Below are 14,313 nucleotides of genomic sequence, written 5' to 3' on the forward strand. Positions count from 1 at the left end.
GCTAAGAGTGGGCTGGGTCTCCTGGGATCATTGTCAGCATTTCAACATTAGCAATAGTAATCCACCATTTAGGAAAGAATGTTGCTGCTTGCAACTTTCTGAACAGTCCTGTATTCTTAAAGATGCAAGCATACACCCCTTCCCTGACCAGCCCTCCCTGATATTGGTGAAAAGTCCCCTCTGATCCACCAACACTTGCATATCATAGAAAAGTAGCCCTTTCTGTTTATGTACTCTGTGGCAAGATGGTATAGGGCCAAAATAGGGATGTGCCTGCCATCTATTGCCCAATTGCAATTCTGGGAATCCCATAGCTGCAAATCTATGCATGATGTCTTGCACATTGTCTAGAGTCATAATTCTATGTAGCAGGATACAATTAATGGCCCTACACACTTGCATGGTAACAGCCCCACTGTGGATTTTCCAATGGCAAAATGATTTCTCACTGACTGTTAGCAATCCTACATTACAAGCTTCCACAGTGCAATCACCACTCTGCTTCGCAACTGTCAATGCAGCTTTCATTCCGGTGCCCAGGTGCTGGAGGGCTGGGGTGAGCTCAGCACACATATCCGGGAATGTGCCCTTTCACACCTGGAAGTTCTGCAATCACTGCTTAGCATTCCAGACTTGCATTACTTTGCGATCCCATCAGTCTGTGCTCATTTCTTGGGAACATAAGCAGTACTCTGTCATCAGCAGCTGGTCTGCGACCACCATCATCAACCTTGAATTGGTTTTTGCTATGTCCTTTAGCAATCCGTCTTTGAAAAAACTGTCATGTCCCCATTGTTGCGGTACTTCCATTGACTTCAGGAAATACTGGAGGATCATTAGTCCTGAGTTTGCAACATTCATGATAATAGTGCAGTGCTGAAGGGGCTCCATGTCTGTCAGAGAGGCAGACAGCGACAAGTGCTGTGTTGTTTGTAGGATTTAAAAAAAAACAAGATACACAAATTATGAGATAGGGCTAGCATTATGGAAAGGAGAAAGTTACATGACTGTAATTTTGACCACTCTTTCCAGAGTTCCCTTCCCGACTCATTTCTATCCCCAACACATTGCAAAAATCCCGCAAAAGGCATTGTGCTGGAGGGTGGCATCACCTATCCATGGTGCACCACACTTTGCATTGACACAAGCACTCCTGGTGAGTACACGCGAAGTACCAACACAAGCAGCCAAGTATGCATGTGCACAAGCAATATATTAACTGTGGCAGCTTTGTGTAGCTTGTCTTGACCAAAATTTGCAGTATGAATATTGCCAAAAGTAGGGGCAGCAGTTACAGGCAGTTGAATAGATAACAGAGAGAGAAGCAGGCAGGTGAACTCAGCAGAGCATCCTTATACTGTATCGTTCCCTGGATGATAAGGAAATGGTGCATGATGTCTCTGTATACCGACTTGATCCATCCAGTAACATGACCCTGTTCCCATCCACCAGAGCACAACCACCTCTTTCTCACCCCCGAAAATAGTCAAATAATGAAAAAAAATCACAAAAATGATTCCTCGGTGGCTAGAAAAAATTGTGAAAAGTGCATTTGCTGAATGGTATTTGACTATAGTGTTGGCTGAACAGCATATAATATTTGGTCACAAATCTGTTGGTTCATGAAATTCATGAAAAAAGTAAACCATTGTTCTGTTGTTCAGCCAGTTTTTCTCCTGGTCACAATGTGAGTAAAACTAAATGAAAGACTTTATAATCTATTTTTTTAAACTGAAATTTGAGATTTAGTATATTAAAGTACTGGAAATATATACTAAAATTGATCAGAAACATTAGAGGCATCAGACTTATGGCTGTGGATTTCAAAAAAGAGACCTTTCTCAAAAGGGAGAATTCCAGAATGAATGAAATCTATGCTCCTCTGCAGACAAGATGTTAGTCTTCTGATAAACAGAGATCCTTTTTTCTTGTTTGCAAGATGAAGTAGTGTAAGAATTCAGTGTATAAAATCAAGTATAATTTTGCTCTCTAAACTTCATAATTATTTGTAAAACTTCAGTAACGTCAGTTTTTTCCTGAGACTGTGTGCAGTTCATGCAGCTTTATAATATATATGATCTCCAGACATTTATATTTACATATTCTTATTTATTTTATAGACACACTTATGTTGTAGACTTTTTATATTATATATACACTTTTTATATATTTAATTACATATGTAAATATAAATGCATGTATAAAATAAATATGTGAGTACACTAATGTAAATGTCTGGTGACATATAAATACTATAAAATATTCAACAAGTCAAGTTAATGAGTGGGAAAGATATGGTTTGGAACTTCAAAATAATTTTCAAAAATATCCAATCAATTATAAATTAATATAAAACAATTAGATTAACTGACACAGGAGTGGGTGGAGGTTGGGTGGTCTGTTTGACGATGAGGGGAACTGTTACTATAAGGCAATCGAATTAGTAAACTGATGGTACGCATAATGAAAGCACAGTTTGGTGATGCTAAATACAGCCCAGAGCTGCATAATGCAACCCTCACTGAAACGATGCTCAGTCAGCTAGTACACATGGCATAATGAGGGCATCTCCTGATGGGCTATATTTTGTGGGATCCTCATGGGAATGAAGTGTAGGCAGCTGTGACGTGGCCTGTGCTGGGATTTCTCAGAACTGACTGTAATGAGGTGTTTTCCTGTTAGCCTGAAGCTGGCTGAGTTACTGACTGCTCTTTTACAATGTTCTATTTTATGATTTAAAAGTAGCTTCTAAGAGATAATAGCACCTGAAATTTTTAAAATAGATTTTGAAGGAAGTAAAAATCAACTATAAAATTATCTCTAATATGAAAGGCCCTGACATTCATTTTAAAATGCTCTTTAAGGACCCTCTTTTTGCAATTTCATGTGAAATCCTATCCTCCTCAAGCACTTTACAAAATGTGTGTTTAATGGAAAAAGTTAGCATATATATAACTAGTTAATGGACTATGTATACAGTGATTGCGCTTCCTGACTAAATGATGTATCCCATTGAAATTATCATGTAGCATATCAATCATAATTAGAAATGGACTCAGGAGGCTATACTGGTTTTGCTAAAACCTCAGTTATCACGTGGCCAGTGACAAAATCAAAGTTCCATGTTGGTCCCCAGCTGGGAAGTGGGAGAACAGTATTTTTGCATGCTTTCTCCTCTTGTATCTGGAAATCAGTCCCCAGCTGTTTATGTTCAGAGTTTAGTCCAGATGACAGGGAGTGATTTGATATCTTGAATCATAGGAAAACCCCCAATTTTATAATCTGTCCATTTGAGATACCAGACACATCTCAAATAGTAATCTTCCTTGGATGTATTATTAACACGATAATATGGATTTTCAGAATAAGCTTTTAGAAATACAGATCCCTTGCTTTTTCAGTCTTCATTCTGTCCATGGGAATTGCCATTTTAACAATGTTTCCCAGCAGGAGCCACTTTTACAGTACAGCATGAAAGCATTGGCATTCTCATTAGAAAACACTGGAAATCAGAATGTTTCAAAGTTATTATAAGATGTTTTGTTAATTTTTTGTTAAACTAATTTAATAGTTTCTAAATTAACCAACATGAATACAAAATTTACTTTACAAAATTTGAGACTTCCTCATTGTTCCGTACTTTCTAGCATGGATTATTGAAGAGAAGATGGACACTGTAAAATGTAAGCAATTGGGACCTGATCTAAAGTCTGTTGAAATCAGCCTTTATGGGACACTGTGCTACCACTGAATACTCTGAAGTAGATCTAAAGAGTAAACCTATGCTTAGCCCTGGTCAACACTAGGGGGCGGGGGAGAGGGGAGCGGATTGATCGCTGCCCGCCGATCTGGCGGGTAGTGTTGTCTACACTTACAATTTATACCAGCATAGCTATGTTGGTTAGGGGTGTTAAAGTTTTCCTGAGCAACATGGTTATGCTGACAAAACCCAGAGCATTGACACAACTATGCCAACAGAAGAGTGCTTCTGTTGGTATAGCTAACATTGTTAGGCGGGGTGGTCCTACACTGGTAGAAAACTGTCAGCATACACTGTGTCTACACCAGAGGGCAATGCCAACATAGACTCTGTAGGTAGACATAGCTCTAGACTCTACTTCTTTGTGTTTGAATAATGTTAAATCAGTCAGCCCAATGAAACTATACTGAGGCTAGAAGATTTTTTTCCCTTTCTTTGACCATTATCTCAGACAGTTATCACAGTTAATTTATTTTTTCAATATTACTCTTCTGCAGCAGTCTTGTGGCACAGTCTCATTGTTTAAACTTTTTTGGCCTTTTTACATGCAGATTGGAGTCCAATCAATTATTTTAAAAATGTATATTCGTCAGTCATACATGATACACAGATACCTGTTCTGCATTCTGTAATACGTGGATAGTGCTCTGATGCTCTCAGACCAGATTTTCATCTAATAATAATTATGAACTATTACATTGTGGGGTTGCGGTCTGTTTCTAATCATAATTCATGATGATTTGGAATACAGGGCAGAACTACTCAGTTTGAAAAGTTACTGGAAAGGGGGGAGGTGTGTGTGTTATAGAGGTGTGTGGGGAAGTGTGAGAGCAGCACATGACTTTCCCACCTTTCTCTCTCCCTCCCTGAAGATTGTTCAGCCTAGTCCCTGTCTGCTTACAGAGCCACTCTCACGTTTTTTACATGCAGGTCATGTGAAAGGATGTCACCAGAAAACTCTGCCAGTGAGGGGTGTGTGGAAGGGCAGAGGTAGGAAACAGTAAGCCTCAATACATCTTTCCTGTTTTTTAACTAGAGCTGAACAAAAATTGGAATTTCCATCCTATAGACATTTGGTTCTGACATTGATTTTTGTCCTAATTGGGACAAAGTTGAAATAGGAACATTTTTCATGGCACAAAAAGTACCTTTTTTTTTTATGTCAATTTCATTTTGACATTTCTGATCAACACAAAACATTTCAACAGTCCCAAATTGAAATATTTTGGCTTTGTTTTGTTTGTTGAACCAAATCAAAACATTTCATCTTTAGTCCATTTGATATTAAACTGCATCTGTCTGAGGTACCACTGTGAAAGTTGTAGTTTGTGTGCTTCAAGCCTCCATTCTTTCCTATGGGCTGGGCTCCCTGGCCAGGCTATTCCTCCAGCACCACATGGACTGGTCAGAGAAGAGACTGTGGTGCATCATGGGAGGTGTAGTCTGGCCAGGAAACCCAATTTTGATGGTGTCCAGTTGGCAAATTAATTCCAGTTCTGCAGTTTCTCATTGGAGTCTGTTATTAAAGTTTTTTTGTTGAAGAATTGCCACTTTTAGGTCTGTATTTGAGTATCCAGGGACGTTGAAGTGTTCTCCGACTAGTTTTTGAATGTTATAATTCTTGACGTCTGATTTGTGTCCATTTATTCTTTTGCGTAGAGACTGTCCAGTTTGGCCAATGTACATGGCAGAGGGGCATTGCTGGCACATGATGGCATATATCACATTGGTAGATGTGCAGGTAAACGAGCCCATGATGGTGTGGCTGATGTGATTAGGTCCTATGATCGTGTCCCTTGAATAGATATGTGGACATGCTTTCTCCTCTGTTCACATATCTATTCAAGGGACACCATCATAGGACACTCAATTACAGACCTAAAAGTGGCAATTCTTCAACAAAAAAACTTCAAAAACAGACTCCAATGAGAAACTGCAGAACTGGAATTAATTTGCAAACTGGACACCATCAAATTAGGCCTGAATAAAGACTGGTAGTGGATGGGTCATTACACAAACTAAAAACTATTTCCCCATGCTAATTTTCCCCCCTACTGTTACTCACACCTTCTTGTCAACTGTTTGAAATGAGCCACCCTGATTACCACTACAAAAGTTTTTTTCCCTCCTGCTGATAATAGCCCACTTAATTGATTTGTCTCCTTAGAAATCTTTTCATGTTCTCTGTGTATATATATCTTCCTACTGTATTTTCCACTCCATGCATCTGATGAAGTGGGTTTTAGCCCACGAAAGCTTATGCCCAAAGAAATTTGTTAGTCTCTAAGGTGCCACAAAGTACTCCTGTTCTTTTGACTCAGAATGAGGTGTTTGGTTCTATTCAACAAACTGAAATATTTTTATTTAGGTCATGTCAACCGGAAACGAAATATTTTGTTGATGATTTTTCTGAATGGAAAATCAAGATTTTGCGACACTGAAAATTTCCATGCAAAAATTGATTTTTTTCCAGAAACTGCATTTTCTATCAAAAGATCATTTTGCAAGCTCTGTAGCCAGTCCATATCTGATACAGAAGTACATGATAGGCAGCAGAGCAGGAGCATGTCCTGCTTATTTAATGCACTTCCCTTTGTAGTAAAAACAGCACAGAAAAGGAAAGGTGCAGGCATTTCCCAGGGGACACATATACAAAAGTGGTCACAACATAAGTGACCAAATAACTCACAGAGAGAGAGAGAGAGAGAGAGAGAGAAAATAATGATCACTTAGGAAAAAGTAACAGACGTAGTGAACCAGATTCTAGCATCTGTTGGTAGCACAAAACACCCTCAGAGCTGGTTTAACCAATTGCATGTGAAGATTCCCTTGGCATAGGGGAAATCAATGGGTGATACAGATTCATCCCTATGCCCCATGACACCTGTTTGTGGGGTGTGGCCAAGGGAAAGAGGCAGGTTTGGCACACTGCTGTGCCCTGGCTTTCCTTGGCTGGGAAACAGCCCTTTAGAGGGGTCATTGCAGCAGGTGCAATTTACAGTGGCAGCAAGGACACTCCAAGTTGTGCTGGTGGGTTTAACCAGCTCCTGGATGGCTCCAAGATTGCTAGTTTATAACGTTCTTAATTATGTAGTCAGCTGTCCTCAGCCTGGGCTTGGCCATAGTGTCCTTGAGTTTCTCACTCCTGAGCAACATTACTCAGCTCAGTCCTTTCTAAGTCCAATTAAAGGGCACTTGCTTCTAGTCCCCAAGGGCACTCCCCAGGTCCTGTCACAGGTCACTGGATGCAAAGAGCCCTAGAGAACTCCTCATCCATATAAGACTTGCAGTGTGAGTCTGCCCCTAACAAGAAGGAGGAGGAGGACAAAGGACTATCAATTTACTCATATTGTGCACCCCTTGCTAGCAGTGTTCTCTGGGAGCATCTCTGCTCCTGGAAAAACTTCCCCTCCCCATGTGGCCAATCTCTCCCGTTTAAGCTCCATTTCTCCAGGTGGAGCATATTCTGCAGGTATATCTAATTGGCACTGCCTGAATGCAGGAATGCTTATTATCCTTTCTATCAGCACTACAGGTTCGTGTCCCATCATGTCTGTCTGGAATCATAGGTGGGCATTTATTAAGGTAAAGTTCTAACAAAGAACTATATTCTTCCCATTCAGGTAGAACACATATAAGGGGCGGGGGGCAGCTGGATGAGGAAACTGTGAATTTTCTCTCGTGGCATTTCTTTGGATTGTTCTCTAAAGGGGATTAGGATGGGGAACAGTCACCCAACCCTTCTTCAGAGCCACAGGGACAGGAATCTGCAGCACATCCTGTTTTGGGCCTTTTGTGGTGCTGGCTGCTTATCTCATGGCATCATGGTTTCCTTAGGAACCATCCACTTTACTTCACTGCTCACCTTCACAAACTCTCCTTCAAAACTGTGATGCAGGCATGAGGCAGTAGTTAATACTACTTGAGAAAGCATTAATTTAAGGGTGTGTTACTGCTTGGCTATGTGGCAATTTCAGAACGGGGAGTAGGTGACAGAGATTATCAGCCCTCCTGGGCTCATGTTTGGTGACCAGCAGAACCCTGCCTTGTGGATGAGGGTGAAGGGTGTGGAGTATGCTTCAGAGCCACTGCTCCCTGCTATGTTTCTTCAGCAGTTAAAGAAAGGACAACATCTTATGCATCCACCCCAGGTGTTGGTCCTAGAAACATACACTGCTGGGCTCTGAGGCTTAATATAGGTGTTGGTATGGGAGTGACTTCACATTATATTATTTGCAAAGTCACTCATAGTAACTTGATACTTGTCCTTACACTCCCAACTTTCTGTACTCTGTGACCCATTTCCACTGGCTTCTGCTCCCCACTGTTCATATCTGTGGAAGGGAGCAAATAAGCTGATATTAGATATTGTAGTACTGACATTGGCTGAGCAGGATATAAAAGTGTTCTGTTACTTGGTAGGTTACCTTAACTCTGCTCCCACTCACTACTAATTATAAACTTGGTATGACCTAATTTTAAAAAAATAAATAAATCTGGGGTGCGTGAGTGATTCTATAACCATGGAATAGCACAAGCCAGGGGACCTGGCTATACACAGTAAAATCCCTGGCCTTAGAGACAGACTCAGAAACACACAACTCATGAAGATGAAACCGTTTTTTGAACTGAGTACATTAATTCTGTTGGGGAAGAAATTGAATAAATGGAATTGATAATGGTGGACATTGTCAGTAAAATGTTCAACATTAAAAACCGGAGAAAATTATGCCTTCCAGATAATCTGTCTAAATAATTATCTTCTGATGCTGTGCCTGCATGTGATGTGCAATAACTGAATACTATAGTTAGTTTTTGTTTATGGGGTTGTTGGGTTTTTTTTTTTTTGGTGTGGGGGAGATGTTTGCACTGCTGCAACCATATTGAACTTGTTACATTTATTTAATGCTGATGACACCTTCATTGTATCCATAACATTTAATTATGTATGTACCACAGAAATCCTCCAGCATGATTTTTCTGGCATTGATTTCTAGGTTTTAATGTTACTTGTGTATTTGTTTTCTCTGGTGGTTTGCTAGTGGTTGACTTCCGAAAGCCATGTTTTTTGTGGGCAGATTCCACAGAGTGAGCAGTGTCTGTCATGCAGGGGAGCATCCTACACCAGTTGGCATCTGCCTGCTGGGAAGGAGAAGGAACTTTCCCCTCTTGCTGATGTTGAGATGAGTGAGACCTCTGTCTTCTCTGTCTGCTTCTGTGTATTTCTGTTTGTCTGTCTTTTGTTTCATCTTTCTCTGTATTCCAGTTGCTTTCTTTTCTTGTTGTCTAATTTTGTCTGTTAATCACTCTCACGTATCTAGTTAAACCAAAGATAAGCAAACTTTTTGGCCTGAGGGCCACATCTGGGTACGGAAATTGTATGGTGGGCCATGAATGCTCACGAAATTGGGGTTGGGGTGCAGGAGGGGATGAGGGCTCTAGCTGGGGCATGCAGGCTCTGGGGTTGGGCCAGGAATGAGGAGTTCATGGTTCAGGAAGGGGCTCCAGGCTTGGGCTGGGGGTTGGCGTGTGGGACAGGGATCAGGGCTGGGGCAGAGGGTTGGGGCACGGGAAGGGGTTGAGGTGCAGTCTCCGGGCGGCACTTACCTCAAGCAGCTCTTGGAAGCTGTCCTCCCTCCGGCTCCTATGCGGAGGTGCGGCCAGGCATCTCTGCGCACTGTCCCATCCGCAGGCACCGCCCCTGAAGCTCCCATTGACTGCAGTTCCTAGCCAATGAGAGCTGTGGGGATAGTGCTTGGGGCAGGGGCCGCGTGTGGAGCCCCCTGGCAACCCCTAAATGTAGGAGTCAGAGTGGGGACATGCTGCTGCTTCCGGGAGCTTTGGCACATGCACGTGGAGCAGCCTCCAACCCCGCTCCCTGGCTGGAGCACGGGAGCAGGGTGAGCCCCAAACCCTGCTCCCCAGCAGGAGCTCGAGGGCTCAATTAAACAGGCTGGAAGGCCATAGTTTGCCCACCCCTGAGTTAAACTGAGAGAAGGAGGAGTGGGAGTGAAAGGGAGAGTGAGGGAGACAAAAGGGAGAGTGGGAATGGTAGAGAGGAGGCGATAAATATGGAGTATAGAATAAAAGAAGTGGGAGACAGAGCGAATGAAGGGGTAGATTAAAATGGGCAGGAAATGAGAGAGGGTGACACTACACTCAAAAACTTTAAACTGGAGATCTGGCAGTCATTTATTCTGCTCACAGAAAACAAAATAATTTAAGCCAACATTGGTCCTGAACCTTTTCTCTCCTAGGATTAATTAGCCAAAAACATTAAAACATTAAAATGCCTATTAGCTTGCTTTGTTGCTAAGAGGAAGATTGAAAAGAAACCTTTGCAGAAACTATGCGGAATAAAAATGTCAGGTAGGCTTAGCAAATGCAACCACTGGGCAGAGTTAGAGAAGATCCAGAAGAACCAGTAAACTTAAATTATCCACTTATTCATTTGTATGATTTTAAATGGCACAACAAATCTGAAAGATTTTTTATGGCATAGTGACTTCGTATTACTTAAAGTAGCTCTCCAAGACCAAGGAGGAGGTCTGACCTGTAAAGAGATGCTTGATCACCCCCTCTGGAGGCAGGCCTGGCAGCACAGCAGAATAGCCAGGGGATTGGCTCACCTGCTCTTCCACGTCTTCCAGTGGTCTAGTGCAGCAATGTAGTTGGCCCTGCCGTGCTGCCTTTGGATGGCCCCCAATCTGCCACACCATCAAGCCCCGTCTGTGGTGTGAAGAAGTCAGAGGAAGTTATTGTTACTCTAACTTATAGGCAGGGCATGCTGGGTAGAGGTGGCTGTGTCAAGACTCCGCTCCCCCTATGGTTGGTAATGTCCTTCCAGCTCTTCTGCCCATTAGGAGCTCAGCACCAGGATTGTGGTTGTATTGAGGATAGAGGTGTATATATGGTGGGTAAGTAATTACATGTGGCCTCCCTTCTCCACTGCCCATCCCTTTCAATCTGTCTTCCATGGATTTTCCATCTCCTTGCTCCCCTCTACATTGTGCAGCAGATGGGAGCAGTGGGCCCTACTCTTCCAGCTGCTAGTCTGTGCACATACCCTGTGGAGTTCATTTGTTTACTGCTATAGTTCAGGGATTCTTTGAACATGCTCATCAGACACCACTACTTACTGGAACTTTATTTCTTTCAAACAACCTAGTGGTGCTCAACAATTACAAATTAAAATTGAAAGTGTGCTTTGGTGTTTTGCATTGCTGCAGTTGCACTGATGTCTGGGGAAATATTGTGGTGGAGAAACTCTGTGTTGAAGTAATTCTGGAAATCATGTTCACATTAGAAATCCCCAAACTATACTTTATTTAAAAATGTTTTAATGAGCTGTCTTATTCAGTGCATTAATCTGTCAAATAGAAATAGATGGGAGTGTACTTGGAATCCCAAGGTGGAAGGTTGAGAGAGTGCATTGTGGAGGTGACATGTTAAGTCTCCATGGTAGAAGGCTCTGGCTGATTCCCTCATGCCTTCCGTATCATTAATTCATGAGGTAGCTCTAGGTAGGAAGTCATCACAGTCTCTAATCTGAATTGACCTGAAAGCCAATAAGAATGAAAGAAAGACCTAAGTAGGTTTGAAATTGTGACATTTTCTGGCTATCACAGAGCCATTCTCTTTTTAAAAGTCCCTATCTGTCCCCCCCCACACCCTCCAGTTCCTTATATTTCCTTGTCAAGTGCTGGAAATGGGCCATTTTCATTACCACTGCAAACAGTTATTTTTCTCTCCTGCTGACAACAGCTCACCTTAACTGATCACTCTCCTTATAATGTGTATGGTAACACCCATTGTTTCATGTTCCCTGTGTGTGTATATATATATATATATATATATATATATCTTCCTTCTGTATTTTCCACTACGTGCATCCGATGAAGTGAGCTGTAGCCCACGAAAGCTTATGCTACAATAAATTTGTTAGCCTCTAAGATGCCACAAGTACCCCTATTCTTTATCCTAATCCTGACTCACATCACCATTTCCCATGGGAGATGGCTATAGGAGAGCAATCTTTCAGAGAGCCCCTTATATTGTCTCTTGGCAGGGGAAGGGACAAACTTGGCTGATTCCCAACAATTCCCAGCTCAGTAGTAGCTTAGCCCTGAACAACCTTACCCTCTGAGAAATGTCCACAGTAATAGATGTATTTTCCACTTAGTTCTGCCTCCACCCAACCTGTTCTCCTTCCTAGTCAACCCAGTCTCTGTTCCCTCCCACTGTGCAGACCCAATGGAGGAACCTCTGCAGGGTCTGGATTGGATGGAGAACAGACAATGCCAGGGAGGCAGTCAAACCCATCTTCACTATAGTAACAGGGATATCTGTTTTCTCAATGCATGGATCCTGGGAGGATGATACAGTCCTCTGTCTGTTCATAAAAAAAAAATTCTGTAGTAAATTGTTCTGTATAAATCTTGCAGTGTGTTTAGAACAGAATGTCATAGTTAATATTTAGAAAACACGAATGTGGAGCACTACACATTTTATATATTACTTGTATAAATATATCTTTCAACATTTGTTAAAGAAATAATAAGTGAAGCAATATCAACAATTACATGCTTAAACCATGTAAACATTTACCACCCCCCCCCAAAAAAAAAACATTTTCAGTGAATATTTAAAGCAAAGAGGAGCAGGAAAAAAAAACACGTGGTGCAAAACACTTTAAGACGGGTTAGGCAACCTATGGCATGGGTGCCGAAGGCGGCACACAAGCTGATTTTCAATGGCATTCACATTGCCCGGGTCCTGGCCACCAGTCCGGGGGGCTCTGCATTTTAATTTAATTTTAAATGAAGCTTCTTAAACATTTTAAAAACCTTATTTACTTTACATGCAATAGTTTAGTTATATATTATAGATTTATAGAAAGAGACCTTCTAAAAATGTTAAAATGTATTACTGTCATGCGAAACCTTAAATTAGAGTGAATGAATGAAGACTCGGTGCACCACTTCTGAAAGGTTGCCGACCCCTGCTTTAAGATATACCTTGAACTGTAACGTTTCAGAATGGAAAATAGACATGAACTGGAGGGAAGAAGACAAAAAAGGTGACCAGATTAGGGTGGTTGAGAGAGAAAACAGTGGCATCTTTTGGAAATGAAGGTGATCTGCTTGACTTTACAGGTTTGAATGAACAAGTGTGGTTCAGAATTTTGAGCCCAGTGAATATGAGAAAGAAATGGTTCAGGAAGTTCAAATAAAAGAAAACTGCAAGATTTAAGATGAGAGGAACAAAAGCATGGATAAGGGTCATATAAAGACAGAAGCAACCATGTGAAAGTGATGATATGTAGGCCCACCAGCATAGGAAATAGGAGAAGCAAAGTTGCATTCATATTTTCAAATACCTTACTGTATAGCTTGTCTATACAAGAAAGCTGCACTGGTTTAACTGAAAGTGTGTTTTAAAACTGATTTAGTTAAATTGGTGCGAAAGACTATGTGGACACTTTAAACTGAAACAAGATACCCTTAAACCATACTGTCTTCTCAGTGGTTTGCACTGGTTTAGCTAAACCAGTTTACAGATGCAACTTTCTCATGTAGGCAAGACCTTAGGTGCAAGCTCAGAAAAATAATAGAGACCACAAAAGTTAACTAAAATGTGGTTGTTTTTCAAACACTTTTTTTTTTAACAGCAGAGGAATATAATTCTTGTCAAATTTAGCTGAAGAAATCTCAAACAAATCCAAGTATTGACACTGTCTAAATAGGAAGAAATAAACACATTATCAAAAGAATCTAAAGGAGACTGGTGGCTGAACAGAAAATGGTAGAAACAGAACTTAATTAATCCAGGAGAAAAGAAAAATGAGGAAACAGCTAAATAGGGAACCCTGGAGAAGATGGCACTGGCTTGTCTTGATTTTAAATTTAGACATGGCATCCTTTTGGTATGATTGGTAAATTATGAGTGCATTCTATACTACATGTATAGTAGAATTTCTAAAATGCTTTTATAGCTTGTGACGTAATGAAATCAGGGTGTCAGAAAACACGCATATTCTTCTTGAAGATCAATGTTGATGCTCCTTTGTTAAATAGTTAATAAGATCCTAGCAGTGTTTCCATCATGGGCCTCTTTCCCCTCCTGCTTCTTTGCTAAATACATCCCTAATCTACATTTGTCTGTGCTTTTCAGCTCTCTTTCAGTATTCAGATGATAACTTTTTATAACCCTGGAGAACTTTAAAGATAAAAGAATAAAAACTTCTAAAGCACTTATTTTCTTTACTTTTTCACTAACTACATGACTCCCAACACTTCCCTATTCATACAGTTTTAATCCACAGACCATTTATAATCTCTCCCTATCGACGTAAGTGTATCACCTGACCACAACAGATTCAGATATTGGGGCAAATCCTTAGTCCATTGAAGTCAATTTGCTATTGACTTCTTTGGGAGTAGTCCCATTAACCTATTCTAGCCTGTAGCTGTCTAGTGATTAGAAAAAGAAAAGCACACATAGTAAAGGATACATAATCCAGAGATTTAAATGGAAAAGGCAAAAAAAGAATG

At 41.0% G+C, this 14,313-nt stretch overlaps 1 protein-coding gene across 39 annotated transcripts in view; it reads left to right on the plus strand.

The window, feature by feature from the left end:
- Positions 1-14,313, plus strand: part of RIMS1 (regulating synaptic membrane exocytosis 1) — a 515,627-nt gene that overhangs the window by 111,639 nt on the left and 389,675 nt on the right. The window lies entirely within an intron of this gene.

Source organism: Chrysemys picta, chromosome 3, assembly GCF_011386835.1.
Source record: "Chrysemys picta bellii isolate R12L10 chromosome 3, ASM1138683v2, whole genome shotgun sequence".
In the NCBI taxonomy this organism is placed as follows: domain Eukaryota; kingdom Metazoa; phylum Chordata; order Testudines; family Emydidae; genus Chrysemys; species Chrysemys picta.